We start from the raw sequence: 12,057 nt of genomic DNA on the forward strand, positions 1-12,057 counted from the left end.
ATATGTAGCAGGGGACTTTTTAATGCCTCAGATTAAAAAACCTGTTCAAACCTTGGCTGAGTCCAGGTTTCCAAAGAGCTCTTGTGGATTCAGGACAATTTTCAGTTCAAGCAGAAGGGCTGGCTAATCATTAAAGCACATTATATGGGTAATCTGGCTGTTAGTCCCAGACCTTTAAAGGTATTTTAATAGCCATAGTAGTCTAAGTGGTAAAGTGGCTTAACCCAACTTGGCATTAGCTTACCAGCATCTCTTGAAAGGAAGAATTTGTGGCAGTAAAGGAGCGAGGCCTTCTTGGTGATGTTACTTACACTGATAAATAGTGGATCATATTGAGCTGAGTTACAAGTTCCCAACGCTGTGGTTTCTCATAGCAAATCTCATCACTCCTCATTTGCCCAGTCCCACCAGTGCTACTCAAATGGGAGCAAATAGCCCCTCTGAGTGCACAGGGCTGGGTGTTTCATGGGAGAAGTACTGGAAGTCCAGCACTAGTGGTACATGCTGGCGAGCAGTATTCACGTATTAACAGATTTCCACTCAAACTGGCAAATAGGGATGTCTCTGTTAGCAATGCTGTGTGAAAGCCAAGGCAACAAAAGTCAAAATGTGCATATGAGAATATGTGGTACACACAGTATATGTCACAATGTTTACCATCACTTCAAAACATGCACCCGCCCACAGTTCTTCACTAGCAGCATCCTGGAACTTCTCCAATTGGGATTTGCTATATGAAGCAAAAGTCAATTAAAATCAGCCTTTATTGTACAGATCATGAGATCCATAGTACTAGATACCATACTCATCCCAGATGCTCATTAATAGCAGTGTGTTGCAAACAAGTCCTGGACAATTGCATGGGGTTTGTATACTCTTCTGATTGCCGTGTTTGCTCAGTTAGCAGATACCGTTTTCAGATGGGTTGGATTACATATTTTAGCAAACACCAAATTCCCCGGTTCTGTCGCATTCTGGAACTCTTGTAAATGTAGGTCAGAATCTGTAAGTAGGTTTAGCTAATGGAAACAGAAAGACTTTGGTTTAAGGAAATTATGTCTGCCCAGCTTGCTGGAGGAAGACCTGTTAGCATCAGCTCACCCACCTTCTTGTACCAAAGAGCCTGCTGCTGTTCGAGGTGTGGTGACTCATTTCTTCATCACACAAATCCTACATTTTTAGCTCAGCAAGTAACCACCTGCTAAAAGCGTGGTGTGCTTGGTTGGGTACCCTCAGTCACTTGTGGAGCTCTTCCATGTGAAGAAATTGTGCTATTGCAGGGAGTTAGATTGCGTAGTCTCATGTTCAGCGGCTCGCAGACTTGTACAACTCCAAAAGCCCCATTCCTGACACACTTTTCCTTGTGAGGAAACAGCATTTACTGGCCCAGTTCAGAGAAACCCCAACAGAAGAGGGATGTGGAGCTGTTGGAGTGAGGCCAGAGGAGGCCATGAAGATGCTGCGAGGGCTGGAGCAGCTCTGCTCTGGAGCCAGGCTGAGAGAGCTGGGCTGGGGCAGCCTGGAGAAGAGAAGGCTCCTGAAGGGGAGACCTTAGAGCAGCTCCAGTGCCTAAAGGGGCTGCAGGAAACCTGGAGAGGGGCTTGGGACAAGGGATGTAGGGACAGGGCAAGGGGAATGGCTTGAACCTGCCTGAGGGGAGACTGAGCTGAGCTCTTAGGCAGAAGCTCTTCCCTGTGAGGGTGCTGAGGCGCTGGCACAGGGTGCCCAGAGAAGCTGTGGCTGCCCCATCCCTGGCAGTGCTCAAGGCCAGGTTGGACACAGGGGCTTGGAGCAAGCTGCTCCAGTGGAAGGGGTCCCTGCCCGTGGCAGGGGTTGGAGCTGGAGGAGCTTTGAGGTCCCTTCCAACCCAAACCAAATTCTAAGACTGGCCTTTAGCTGAGATCCTTCTGCTGGGTGGATGGAGGCTCCCAGTCCTTCAGACAGAGTCAAGCAGTAGCACAGATCACCCAGCTCCCAGGTAGGGCCTTACCAGAATTGCTGACTGCCCCTTTGTTTCCTGCTTGGAAGCAAAACAGTGATAGTTTTTTAATGGAATCAAACATTCCCTCTGTATGAAACAAACATCTTTGTTCGGGAAGAAGGTTCCCCCACCCTTTCACACACACAAATGTGCACACTCACTTTTAGGGCCGATTATAAACCAAAAACTCTGCAATTAGCACAATTTTATTTGCAATTAGCAGGGATGAGTTGCTTGCTTTAGTGCCAGTATTAGTAGCGATGGAAGTACACTTGCTCTTTTTGGTTTTAAATCGTTTACTGCCTCTTTGCATTTAGTTCCAAGGTGAGATCAGTATCTGGAAGCATGCTGTAAATTATGCTGTTATCATTTCATGAACTTCAGCGAATAATGTATTATAATAACACTGATGACCAGAACTGGATCTGAAAATGCACGAAGGGCTGGCGTCAACTGCCACTGTGTCTGACCAGATGAGGAGACAAAAACACCGGTTCCTGGCATTTGTTTTCAGATGAGCTCCAAGTCACATTTGCAGAAGGATATGAACTGCATTCATTTCACATATACCTCATTCCTGTGGCTTTTGAGACTTGTGTCCTTGTTTCTTGTTCCCGTTTGCTTCTTCCAACAGTACGCCTTTAAGAGAAGCTTCCCTGCCTTAAAGCCAAATGCAGTGCTCCCTGCTGTGATGGATTCCTTCTTTTCCCTTCCTAATTGGAGCCATTTCATCAGATCGAATTTTGACAAAGATAGTAATTGTCATCCAATTTTAAGGCAATGACAAGATCAATATGAATTCTCAGATGACAAGTATTATTACTGGGTGAGCACAAAGAAACAAAGGAAATGAAAAATCCATGTTCTAGGGATCAAAACAGTTAGAGGCACATGCTTGCCTTGATCCACGTGTGTGTGAATCCTATTGACAACAATAGATGCGGTGCATGTGGATGGATGGGGTAGAACAGATGGCCTTTCCCAGTCAAATAACGAAGGGAATGAGCACCCAGCGCTTTAGTACATCACTGTTGCAGTAATGTGGGAGTCAATTAACTTACCACCAAACAGGCTTAGAGGGAAAATTACCCACAGCCCCATCTCAGAAAGTTCTGCTTCTCCTTAACATTTTGTTCTCCTTCTGTTTCCTGAATGTCAGGAGTGAATACCCAAGAAAATCCCGGTTCTTTAAGGTAAATGTATTCAACTTTGATTTATGGAGGCAGAAGTACTTGATTATTTTTATAACGTTGTTTAAATGAGATGATCTGGTTAGTTAATGGCCCGAAGAGTTCAGAGAAGGTTCAAACAAGGATCTGAAATGTGTTGCAGCACCTTTAGAGGTTTTCCCCACCATAGTGGTTTTGGGACTGATTCTGCCACTGGTGCTAGATACTGTCATTTTATTTAGGAGGTTTACTCTCTTAACAATGCACTTTTGCAAGGCATTTTGTCCTTAGAGATCTGCTCTTGTTCCACATTTGCTCCTCAGTGTGCATCCAGGTTACCTCTGCAAGGCCACAGTGCATGCATTCATCTTGCTGTTAAAGCAGACCTCCTTCTTTCCAACCCTTAAAATGCTAAATACAAGGAAACAGACCTTTATTCCCCAGTATTTCTATTCAAAATGCAGTTTAACTGAGGAAAGGGGTCTTGGCAAAATAATAATACATGATTGTCGTACTAATTGGCAGCTGCAATGATAACAACCATGACAAGTTTTAGCTCTGTCCACTTCAACCCAGCCGAGTCATTAAAGGTTTCCAAAGGAGAGGATTGTGTTATGAAGCTGAATATACCATGGTTGCTCCACTGGTATCCCTGGATTGCTACGCAGGTTTTTAACCACCCAAGCACAGGTTCCATAGGATTTTGATCCATGGAGGAAGGTCTCAGCCAAGCCCTGAAAAGATGTTTGTTACCCTCCAAAAATAGAAATAAAATATTTACAAAGGGAATAATTGACTTTTGCTGTTTACTGCAGGCGATGGTTAAGCAGGCAGTGTCTGTACTGAGCAATGCAGTGACCACCTGCCACAAATGCTGTGATATTTGACAGATCCCTTTCTGCCAAGAACTATAATTCCTATTTAAATCTAAATAGAGGAGCCATGAATGCAGATTTCTCATCACAAAGACACTGGTGTTAATCCCCAGTACAGAAAAATAAGAAAAGCCAGAACGTTTTATTGGATTTTATATGGAAGATAATTAAACAGTATTTCTTCTTTACTTGTTATACAGCATCCCATCAACATTCCTGCTGAAATCTGTTCAGAAAGAAAGCCAGGAAGTTTTATTGCATTTTTATGCATAAGAAAAGTAGCATTTTGTATACTTGAACTTACATTAAAATAACAAAAAGTGGGTAAACATAAAATGACCAATGAATGGTGAAAACAAACAGAGCAAACAGTAAGGGAAGCATAACGCTATTCTCATGCACTCGGCTTTATATTCTAAGCATGCAAACTACAGGAATGTTGGTGTGCCCATGTATGTATTGTATATATTCATGCACCAAGCAGGTCTGAAAGCCGAAACTCCCCAAAGTTAGGAAGCGCTGGAATTAGATGTGCTTGCACACCCTTAATTTGGCCTTTTTGACTGTATACACGCGGATGTATCTCCCCCTAAAAGAATGGTGCAGTGTAGGCAGAAAATTGGCTAGGAGAATGATGTAATCCCTGCAAGAGCTGCTTTGCAGAAGCCTGTTTCTCTCCTGCCCACAAGCCAGTTTGGTATTTTGGATGTACCCAAGGAAGTTCTCTGAGCATGTTTCCCAGCAGGTGGGTGCTGCCAATCCGAGGCTGCAAGAGAATGTGTCGAAGTGTGCATTTAAAGCGTGCTTATTAATAGAGGGGAGGCGGGAGCTGTAGCCAAGGTTGCATCCTCGGCATTTAGAAACGAGTCGGTTCAGCCTGTGCTGCCATTTACTGCATTATGTGATGCATGTGGATTTTCCCAACAAAAGATGTTTATGAGGGGAGTGTATTTTAAGATCCTTTTCACGACTGTACCAGACCCCCCTCTCCAAGCAGATGGCCTGACAGTTGCGAGCAAACTATTTGTAAGCCAAAAGTAGCATTTAAAATGCTTTTTAAGAGACAGTTCCTTCTCTGTAGACATGTTCATTTTAAGCAGGTACTAATTCTGGCCGCAGCAGCACCTTCCCTGCTTCCCAGCGCATTCCAGAGCCGACAGCACAAACTGAGGAGGCGCGGGCTGAGGAAGCGCAGCCCCCAGCAGTGCCAGCAGCATGGCACAGGGATGCTGTGTCACATCACCACCCCGATCCCTGCTCTCCGAGGCTGCTGTCAGCACTGCTAGGTGCAGAGGGGACTGTGCTCCCTGCTAACGTGGGGTAATAGCGGAGGTGCAACAGTGTTGGAGTACAACAGTTTCAAAATAGGCTATATCCACAATGAAAACTGTTTACTTAGCATTTACAAGTGAATAGAAACAAGCAGGATTAGCAACAAACTTGCCAAGGACATGAATATGTTTAATTTCATTTTCATTCACAGCCTTGACTGTTACCTCGCTGGAGTTGAAGCTCTTTGGGGGAAAACAAGCAGCTGAGAACGAAAGAACTAAACCTGAGCCACTTGACCATTGCTAAGTTTATGTATTCTGGGAGGAATCTACTGGCAATACTGATTTCATACGGCTGCATTTACTGACTCTTTTAATTGCCTTCTACAGAACCTCCTGCTTGAAGGAAGAAAGCACTCCCATATCATACACTTGATAAATAAATAATGCCATTCCTCTGGAGGCAAAAATTCCATCTCTTAATCCAAGCACAAGGACAGGGACTGACCGTCCTTGCAGTCTGGGGAGATTGGTTGTGCTTTTCCTTCACCTCGGTACCTGAGACTTATTATTTGTAGCATGTAAAACATTTAGAAATACTCCTGAAAAATTAGCCTAATATCCCACAGCGATGAGTTGCGGGGTTGATTATTCACTGCACAAATGCTTTCAGAGTTTTTCCTTCACCTTTCTGTGCATATTTGTTCTGGAGAGAAAACAGAATAAATAGGTCCTTCTCCCTGCTTCTGTTATATCATCTTTTACTCCTGTGTTTTGCAAACTAAACAATGCTTGACTCTTTAATCACCTTTTAGATGGAAGCCTCATTCCTCGTGTGTTTAATCATTTTTGCTGTACTGTTTCTTACTGCAGAAGTATATACGTGTGAGCGTGCACACCTCTGGAGCAATCAAAAAGTCTGCTAAGAACAGGGTTTAAGGGTTAGCAGAGGTTTGCTCTTTGCTCCCAAAACAATCCCTGTTCATCTCATTCTAAATTCACCTTACGCAACAGGGTCCCCCCGGTGCCAGTGCAGAGATGTGTGTGCAGATGTGCAACTTTAGGAGTGAGGAGCAGGACAGAGAGGGCAGGAAGACCTCATCTCACATTCAGCAGTGCGGTCACCAGGCCAGGCCTGACTTGCTGCAGAAATGAAGGCAGAGACCAACACGGGTAAGAAATTGTTCCTTCTGTGTGAGGAATGAGTTTTCTGAAGCCTAAACCTTTCAGACATGACAATTTGTAGATGATGCTGTTTCATCTTCCTGAGGCTAACCTTTATTCCAGTCCGCCTTTGTCCTTCACCCACACTGTGCAGCACTGCAGTCTCTCTTTGAACAGTGATAATAAGTTCAGATCCAGTGCTACTGCTCGGCTTGGCCCAAAAGGGAACATGAAGGAGAAATGAGAAGCTGGTGAAAAGCCTCAGGGAGAAATGCGCTCTCTGGGTGGGACCGTCGTCCTCACGGAGGTGCAGTCAAGGCAGTTGTTATTTTCTTTTGGCAGCCTTTGGTTTCTGTGCTATAGATTTTCTCTCATTTCTTTCTGCACCCAGAATGCTATGTGTGTTATAAAGGCCAAACTTCTGTTGGGGGGAACCAGTGCGCGCTGGGAATGGTCTGTGTGTCCATAGAGGTGCACACAGATGTGCGTAGATGCACACATCTGTGTATGCCAAAACCTAAGCCCCAAAATGTTTTGGGTAGGATTCTCCTCCTCTGATTTTAGTCTTCTGAAGCTTGATTACCTCATCCAACCTTGTGTCTTAACCTTCTTCTGCAGTCAACAGAGAGAGGAGTCAATTCATCCCATCATAAAGTAGGGGTATGAGATAGAAGGGATGGCTTCTGCCCTAGAGGTATCTCCACTGCCTTTGGCACAGAATCCGTCCAGTGCTCAGGTAGGTATTTCCCTTCACAGGCTGCAGAGCTGCGTAACTAGAAAGACCCCAAAGTACTTGCTCTCACAGATCCTGCTCCTTGGGCCAGTTAAGTTGCTGTTACTGATCTTGGTATGAGCACCAGAGAGCTCTGGGGTATAGGAGGCTCTTACATACTCAGTGGGTGGAAAGTGATTATGGGCAGTGCTGTTGTAGACCTCATGCCAATCATGCTACATCGATAAGCAGTTAGATTTATATTTACAACAGTGATAGTTGGTTACTAAATGCATTTTGCCATGTTCAAATTGGGGGAGAGGAAGAGAGGGTTGTGTTTTTCCCCCCCATCTAGTTATAGCTTCTCTCTGGAAACCTCCTTAAAAAACAAAGTTAAGGTGCTGAACTCTCCTTTTGGTCTTGAAATCAAATCAGCTCTGCCTTGTCCTTGGCAAGTTCTTTGTTAATCCTGTTTGTGTATTTTAAATGCTGTGCAAACATTTTCATTGTGGATTAATGCACTCTTTCAAAGCAGTTGAGATTTTAAGATTGTCATTAATTCAGAGAGACTTCCGTTACCATTCTGGTTCTTTTGGAAACTAATTTCATACAATGCCCTTTTTGAGGCTTTGCTCAAGAGTGCTCAATGAATACTATCAAAGGCCGTATTAAAGGAGATTGTGTATAGTTGACCAGGGTTCATACCAGCGACTAGTTTTAGATAGTGTCTTACATTGAAAATATGATTCTTCAATTATACCTCTTCTTGCAAAAAATTAAATTACCTTGAATGCTTGGTCTAGTAGGCTTATTCCTTTGAATACAATAGTAAATGGTCAAATTCTTCTTCACAGTAAAGCATATCTGATTAAAAAATGAAAGAAAGAGAGAGAGAAAGAAATGTGAGAAGCAAAGTCAGTTGGAAGAGCCCTGAGATCAGTAAAAGGACAGATTGTACAAAGATTCTCCATTTGCGAAGCCCTAGTTAATTCCAGGACTGTCTGAATGCTTCAAGTAGGAAGCGTCTAAAGTACCTAATGTTCTAGCTGATTCAGGACACTGCAAGGAGGGGTCAGAGGCCCCAAGCGAGTATGCAGAAGCTCTTAAACACATTCACACTTTTCACAGATAGTAATCAAAGTGATTTGCAAATGCATCTTAGCAAAACTTTGAGATCACAGTTGTAAAAAATCATTGATACAATTAGGAGACTGAATCTGTGTTTGGTGGGACTGCAGCAATTCACATTTATTACATTTCTAAGTGTTTTCTTGTCTGCTTTCCCAGGTCATAATGTACATCTGATTTATTTGGAGAATAATAGTGATTTGCACCCCTTCCTTGTTCTTTTTTTTAATATCTTATGATCTGTGCAGATGTTTTAGGGGTGACTTCACTGTGCAGAGGGTTTGACCTTGTGAGGACACACCAGGCCATGGCCAGACAGTGGCTGGCAATGCTGGGAGGTTGGTCTTGACATGTATTGAATTGAGTGCCTACTGCTACAGAATATATACACAACCTCAAGGCTACCTACTGTGGTGTTTCTAAACAGCCTGCTTTTCTAATTCCAGGATTACAGCGCTTAAAGGCACATAAGGATGATGAGCAAGTGGAAAGGATCTTATGTCTTTACATCCACAGGGAGTTCTGTGCCTCTGTCCTGTTGGCATTAGTCATGTAAGCCTCTCATTCATCTACCTTGGGAAGACTGATTTGCTCAGCCTTTGGTGTTTTCATCTGGTTTTGATGTGCTAGCTGAACTAACTCAATGATTGCTTATGTGTATGAGAATTAATTAGAAATTTTGACTATATAAAGCAATCTTGTGGGCTCATGCTTCGTTAGTAGTCTAATCAGTTAGCCACTGCAATGCTAAGTGACTTAATTTGCACTGCAGATGCTCTAGCTAGAAGGCAGCGCACATTTGTGTGGAAGATGGATGCAGAATTTCATCAGCTTTTTGCATTAAATTCTTAGCATCCCCCTCTTACCTGGGTAGCATATGATGAGAGGACAGAGCACAAGACTTCAGCATTGTGCTCCCTGCTGAAAACTTGTCTTATGACAAAGAATCTATTGGTTTACTTTACCAGAGAAAGATGCTGGTCCAGCTTCCAGGGCATGGATGTGCACCTTGAGACTTCCGTGCATTCACTTTCTTCAGAGCCACAGTAAAATGTTCCGAGACGAAAAGCATAACGCAGGAGTGAAGTGGTTGTTTTCTTCTTTAACCACTCTCTTCCTTATTTCAGTTGTAAAATTACTCAACTGATTCTTAGGATTACAGAAAGCGCTTTGAGACCCTGAGCCACCACCTGCAGGAATCTGATAGTTTGCTAGAAAGGAATCATTCTTGTGTTCCGGAAAAGCCCTGAAGAGGACCAAGAAGCATTTCCATATTGTAGGCATTAGCAAGAAGGATTAAGCAGGCTGTAACCTTGGTCAGTCTGACTTCTGCAATTATGGAAAATTAGGAAGATTGCTGTTAGCTCCCATTTATCTTATGGCACAACTTGTCCAGGATGAATCTTCTCTTTCAAAATACTTATCTCACTAAACTAGCATGTATATGAAGTGATTTCTTTTTCTTTCTTTCCCCCATCAGATTGATAATAGACTGTGTAGGAAAGTGCTGGAAAACACAAAAAGAAGTCGGAGCAACTCGAATTGTCATGGCAATATCCTCGATTTTTCAAGAAGTTTGGTTCTGTTTAGCTAGTCACTTTAATTTTCCTTCGCTAACTTGTCTCCATTCTCTGCCATAATGATAATTCTTTCTATGACTGTCAGCCCTTTGCATTGTGACAGCCTAAATTAATGTTTTGATATTTCTCTCTTTGTAAGAATACAACAAAGAAGACAACTGCCAAGGATAGGACAGAAACTGTATGAATGTAAAACAGACATTGTGCACCAATAAAGCCAGAAGGAATAATTTTCACTTTATTGCCTTGTTAATAAGCTTTTGCACCAACTAATCCTAAACACTTTGGGTTCTATAGGCTCGTGGTGCCATTCTGCTTCATCTGAACTGCAGTAAACTTCTCACTGGGGACCTTGGATGGTTGTGGGAATACTTCAACCCATTTAGGTCAGGAGGTTTAATATCTAAGGCAGGCTGATTCAGCCTCCAGTGCTAAACTAGCTGTACATGTAAGCTCTGGTGGATTAGCTTGTTTTACAGTCATAATCATAATAGCACTTGTTCACAGCTGAAACTCTTTTGCAGACTAATATATGTTCATCTCCTTTTTACATGCCACCTCTCCAAAAGTTAAGAGGATCAATAATAAGAATTCCAAGCAGAAGATGCAGGAGCAGTCAGAAGGATTTGATTTGGCACCTACAGAAGAAATGGTGGAAAGAATTGTCTAAAGATTTTGTTGAGGTTTACACCAGTCCTTATCTAAAGTTCAAGGCCTTTCACAGCATCATTCTTGTTCTTCACATATTCCTCAAAAATCCCAAGCACATCTGGTACTGCCTTAAATGAAGCTTGACTTCAATGAGGATGGTGTTTCCAAATGTTCTTTAAAACATCCTTTTGAAAAGATCTGAGCTACTGAGATGCAGTGTAATGCTTCAACGTAGCTGAGGATTTCACTGCTATCTTCCCTCATTTTTATCATTTTCTGCCTGTTTTTCCTCTCCCGCGTCTCTTCAGGACCCAGCCCCACCTGGGAGATGAGGAATTTAAATGAAAGTAGAACAAAAAGAAATCAATTAATCTATTCCTTGTGGCAGAAGCCACCAGATGATGCTGTTACTCTTACAGCTTTTTAGCATGTGAGCAAGAGTTCAGTTTTTGAAGGAATGCTGCATTGTTATTAGTTTAGTTTTACAGTAATCCTCTGAGACAGGATAGTGGCAGAGTGTATTTTCTGCTTTATTCTCTATATGATGCAGTTCTTGGGACAAATTACTTTCCTTGGAGTTAAATTTCAGTGCCCAGCTGGAAAGTAGTGCTTTCTGGAAGCAGTGGGGACTTTTTTGATGACTGCAGATATAACTGTCACAAGGTAAAAAAGAAGCATAAAGAAAATGGGTTTCAGTTAGGAGAAAGTCCAGATTGCTTTGTGTTCCATCAGCTCACCACCAAACTCCCTGTCACTGTACAGAAAGGAGCGAAAGTTGTCACAGAAGGAAGACACTGAAGAAGTAAAGGATGCTCTTACTGCTGTGCTTGTGGTTGGCCATATATAAAGCAAGCCATAAGGAGAGCACAGTTTGACTCTCAAACCATCCTTTTGACCTGTACCTCTCCCTCTTGAGCAGAGTGCTGGATCCAGAAGAGCTTCAAAGAATAGATCTGAAGTGTGAGATGTACTATTTATCTTAATGGGCCACAAGTGCTGAAAGCTAGGGATGAAAAATTTAGCATCAGATTTGTCAAATACTTCATTGCTGATGGGATCATTTTAGCAGGAATGACCAATGACGGTGCTTATCCATCAAACTGAAGGTTTCATATAAAAAATAAATAACGGGGGAGATGGGGCTTTTGGTGGCTGATTCACTTATGCATTTTAATTAAAAATCTTGATTGTTTGAATTCAAATGAAGCAAACCCAGAACTGCTTAAAACCACAGCAGCAGCAGAGATTTGGTTCAGTCAGGTGTAACAATGATAGGATCCTGAATGAAACATAAGAAAGCTTTGCTGCATCTGCAGATCTTGCCATCGGCTATGCCTTACTCTGCTTTTACCAATGGGAGCAACCCCCACAGCAGTCATCTGAAGACAGTAAGAGCTCATGCCTCAGCCAAGCTGTGTTCTGGACAGGGATCTGTTAAACTAGAGTTTCACTGAAGGGCGCATGTCAATGTTCAAACATGCCCAGATCTCAGCAAGGCAAGATTAAACTGTTCTGTTTATGCTAAG

General features: G+C 42.7%; 1 long non-coding RNA gene across 3 annotated transcripts in view; it reads left to right on the forward strand.

Moving 5' to 3' along the window:
- The window catches only part of LOC133215607 (uncharacterized), a 356,656-nt gene extending 346,535 nt beyond the window's left edge, over positions 1-10,121 (forward strand). For 2 of the 3 annotated variants that reach the window (XR_009726429.1, XR_009726427.1), the window contains 2 exons: positions 8,747-8,852; positions 9,781-10,121. This is a non-coding gene — a long non-coding RNA (uncharacterized LOC133215607). Of the gene's footprint in view, positions 1-8,548; positions 8,639-8,746; positions 8,853-9,780 lie in introns of all 3 variants that reach the window. The other variant, XR_009726428.1, reaches the window with a different exon arrangement.
- Positions 10,122-12,057: the final 1,936 nt, after the last annotated feature.

This window comes from Neopsephotus bourkii, unplaced genomic scaffold (assembly GCF_033783945.1).
Source record: "Neopsephotus bourkii isolate Nb327-2 ecotype Australia unplaced genomic scaffold, CSIRO-AGI_Nbou_v1 NB_991, whole genome shotgun sequence".
NCBI lineage: Eukaryota > Metazoa > Chordata > Aves > Psittaciformes > Psittacidae > Neopsephotus > Neopsephotus bourkii.